The sequence below is a fragment of the Saccopteryx leptura genome, chromosome 10 (genome assembly GCF_036850995.1).
Source record: "Saccopteryx leptura isolate mSacLep1 chromosome 10, mSacLep1_pri_phased_curated, whole genome shotgun sequence".
Classification (NCBI taxonomy): Eukaryota; Metazoa; Chordata; class Mammalia; order Chiroptera; family Emballonuridae; genus Saccopteryx; species Saccopteryx leptura.
The window spans coordinates 38,207,437-38,211,811 of record NC_089512.1 but is presented as its reverse complement, the minus strand read 5'-3'; the positions used below and the strand labels follow the sequence as shown (position 1 = coordinate 38,211,811).

General features: G+C 43.5%; 1 pseudogene; it reads right to left on the bottom strand.

Moving 5' to 3' along the window:
- Positions 1 to 3,274: 3,274 nt before the first annotated feature.
- Positions 3,275 to 4,124, bottom strand: LOC136382051 (RNA-binding protein 3 pseudogene; annotated as a pseudogene).
- Between the last annotated feature and the right edge of the window lie 251 nt (positions 4,125 to 4,375).

The window sequence follows — 4,375 nt, the reverse complement described above, 5'->3', positions numbered from 1 at the left end:
AGCAAATGCCTGCAGCAACCTCTATATCTAATGGCTTCCTCCTGCAGCTTGGGACTGACACCCTTTGTTGGTCTCAGCCCACCTGCACCCAGGCATTTTTAAAATAAGCTTTCCTTTTGTTATACACCAGCCTCATGTTTTTGGTTAAGCCTGCAGTTTCTGCCTTTCACTTTTTTTTTTTTTTTTTTTTTTTGTATTTTTCTGAAATGAGAAGCGGGGAGGCAGAGAGACAGACTCCCGCATGAGCTCTACCGGATCCACCTGGCAAGCCCACCAGGGAGCGATGCTTTGCCCATCTGAGCCATTGCTCCGTTGCATTCTGACGCCTGAAGTGGAGGCCATGGAGCCGTCCTCAGAGCCCGGGCCAACTTTGCTCCAATGGAGCCTTGGCTGTGGGAAGGGAAGAGAGAGACAGAGAGAAAGTAGAGAGGGAAGGGTGGAGAAGTAGATGGGCGCTTCTCCTGTGTACCCTGGCCGGGAATCGAACCCAGGACTTCCATAAGCTGGGCCAATGCTCTACCACTGAGCCAACTGGCCAGGGCCTGCTTTTCATTTTTGAATTTTCTGGGAGAACTGAAATATGGTTACAGGGGGAAAATTATGGCTTTATATCTTCTTTCCCAATGTTTATAGCAATTATTTAATTCTTCTTTAAATATCTGTTAGAACCTCCAAAGCCATGTTGATAGCAAGCATCCCTGTTAAGTTTCTAATTTTAATTGAATTATTTCAGTGTTTCACTATTTAAAATAACAATTCCTAGTTGATTTTGGCAAATAGTTTGTTTAAATGTTTAAGCAGCTTATTTTTATTTCAGTTACTAGAAATTTGGGGGGATAGCTATTGAATTTTACCAAGTCTTTGCTATATCTATTAATATGAGCCCATGATTTTTCTCCTTTATATGCTGATATAATAAATTATGTTGAATGGAATTCCTGATATTTATTCCTGGGGAAAAAATTCTACTTGGTCAAAATATATTATTCTTTTGATATTCTTCTGAGATCTATTTGTTACTTTGCTCATTTATTTGTTAATGATAAATATTTATAGACAGCTTTCTTTCTTTCTTTTTTTTTTTTTTTTTTACAGACAGAGTCAGAGTGAGGGATAGACAGGGACAGACAGACAGGAACGGAGAGATGAGAAGCATCAATCATTACTTTTTTGTTACGCATTGCGACACCTTAGTTGTTCATTGATTGCTTTCTCATATGTGCCTTGACCGTGGGCCTTCAGCAGACTGAATAACCCCTTGCTCGAGCCAGCAACCTTGGGTCCAAGCTGGCTAGCTTTTTGCTCAAGCCAGATGAGCCCGTGCTCAAACTGGCAACCTCAGGGTCTCGAACCTGGGTCTTCCACATCCCAGTCTGACGCTCTGTCCACTGCGCCACCGCCTGGTCAGGCTATAGACAGCTTTCTATGTTGTAGGTATTGTTTAGATCCATAGCAATGAGCAAAACACAAAATCCCTGATCTATGACACTTATCTTTTAGCAAGCTGTTTAAAAAATTCAGTGACCTTCAATGACAAACCATTTCTTTCTTGCTCATAGGTCGGTAGGTTGACTGGACTTGTACTTGATTTTCTAGTATACATTTAAATGTTTTGTTGAAGAGTATCATCTGGCTCCATGTCAACCTTCTCTTGGGGTCCACAGATTTCTAGGGCTCAAACTGCCTAGGCTCCACCTTTTCTGAAACCTTGTTTCAAGATTCCCCAGTATTTTCTGAACTGATGAGGGAGAACAACTCTCCCTCTTTCTTTCTACTGGTCCGCTTACCTGGAGAGAGACAGAGAGAAAGAAATTCATTTGGAAGTGGATGGAAGAGAATCACATTTGGGTTACCATGTCCCCAGAATCACCTCTAAAATACCCTTTTAAAATAAATTTAAGTTATAACATAAATTTAAGTTAAAAAAAAGCAAGAGGATTTACACAAACATACTAAATAAATAACATTACAGGTGGTACCTGATAAGACAAATCACAAAAGTGGCGTGTGAATGACAAGGTCTGAGAAATACTGCACCAGAATAATACAGAATTTCCCTTCCAATTCTGATGTGCTCTTGCTCTGCATAGAAGAATTACTGGAATGTTCTTCTAACAGGGTGTTACATGTTGTTTTCAAGAAAAAAGGAGAGATCACAATCAAGATTAAACTAGTAAAATGACTTCTGCATGGTCAGACAAGCCATATGTATACCATGTATATATGATACACATGTATCATATGTATGGTATGTATTGATATATATATATAACTGTATGCGTATACATAAATATATATCATATATGTAGACAGACCTCAAAATGGAGGCAGATAATTAAAGAAACTAAGGAGGTAGGAATTATAATGTTTTAGATATAATTCAGCTGACTGATAGCAGCAAGGACACAAAACCCTGGGGTTTTTAGAGAAGGACAGGACAGGAATTGTGACCATTATAAGAGACTTCCTCTCACAGGCCACCCCTGCGTAGAAAGAGGGATCTGGTCTAGTGAGGACCAGTCCATCTTTATTTATTTATACTTTTTGTTTTCAGGTCTTATCTTTTTAATCAGCTCCATGAAGGACATACTAAACGCTACATGAAACACAACAGAATATTTTTTCTTCCAGTATTAAAAAAAAAATGACAATCACAAGTATTTTAAGAAAATTCTATATTATCAGGGCAGTGATCTTCAGTAAAAAAAACATAACAAAAAACCCCTCTAGTAATTGTTCTTCATTTCTTAGTTGCATTTGGAAATTGCCTAACCATAATAAACACTCTGTATGAGTTTTTAGATGTCCCTAGATACACTATTTCTAGGGGGGGGGGGGGAATATCAGTCTGGTCAAACATTTTTTTTTCTTTTTTTTTTTTGTATTTTTTCTGAAGCTGGAAACGGGGAGAGACAGTCAGACAGACTCCCGCATGCGCCCGACCGGGATCCACCCGGCACGCCCACCAGGGGCGAAGCTCTGCCCACCAGGGGGCGATGCTCTGCCCCTCCGGGGCGTCGCTCTGCTGCGACCAGAGCCACTCTAGCGCCTGGGGCAGAGGCCAAGGAGCCATCCCCAGCGCCCGGGCCATCTTCGCTCCAATGGAGCCTTGGCTGCGGGAGGGGAAGAGAGAGACAGAGAGGAAGGAGGGGTGGGGGTGGAGAAGCAAATGGGCGCCTCTCCTATGTGCCCTGGCCGGGCCGGGAATCGAACCCGGGTTCCCCGCACGCCAGCCCGACGCTCTACCACTGAGCCAACCGGCCAAGGCTGGTCAAACATTTTTTTAGGGGGGGTGTCCAGAATCAATCCTGTGAGATCAAACTCAAAACTTGGAAAAATACCAGACAACAAATGTCCCAGAATTGTCTTTAAATGGGAGGAAAAAAATTAAAAATACATGGAGCTTCCTAAAAGGTCTTTAACAAGCTACCTAGGGAGCTCAGTTCAAAAATAGAAGTTGGTGTATTAAAACAGATGTTTCAGTGCGGCTCCCAAACTATAAATACAGCCATTTGGAAGGACAATCCTGGATCAGAAGTTTTATTCCTTGTGGATCTACATTAGGTGTGCATGCCTCTTCTCAGTTGTCATAATTGTCTCTGTAACTTCCTCCTGAGTAGCGGTCATAACCACCCTGGCTTCTGCCACCAGAGTCTCTGGACCTTCCATATCCGTATCCATATCCTCCAGGTCGACTGTCATACCTGCCACTCCCGTAGCCCTGGTCCCCACCACCTCTAGAGTAGCCGCGACCACGCCCATGGGCCCCAACGGCACCCCCTCTGGTTCCCCGGGCCGACTTGCCCACGTGATCTACACGGATCTGGCGTCGCCAGACCATCCAGAGACTCTCCATTCATGGCTCTCATGGCATCTGAGGCATGCTCTGGATTGGTGAAGGTAATGAAGCCAAAACCCCGGGATCGCTGCGTCTCCGGGTCCTTGACAACGACCACCTCAGAAATTGGCCCGAAGCTGCTGAAGTGATCTTCCAGAGCCTGCTCATCGGTGTTGAAGTTGAGCCCTCCAACGAAGAGCTTCCCTTCTTCAGAAGACATAGCAATGGATTCGAGTCCTGTAAGTTAAGTAAAAGAGGCAGATGGAGAGTTACCACCGAAGAGCGGAACGACTCCAGTCCATCTTTACTACAAAGAGGAGGTGTGTTTTTTTTCCAAAATCAGAGCCTCAAATGTTTCTTTGTTGTGTAGTATTTATTGTTACTGTCTACATGAGTTTGAGGGAGTGGGAGAAGCAAAACCACTCTTAGAGACCCTGAGGACACACAGCCATCTCAAAGTTACAAATCGCACCTTAAACATTCACAGCCCCAAGGCCAGGTCCCCTGGCTGCCATTAGCTCTTCAACAACAAAGCAC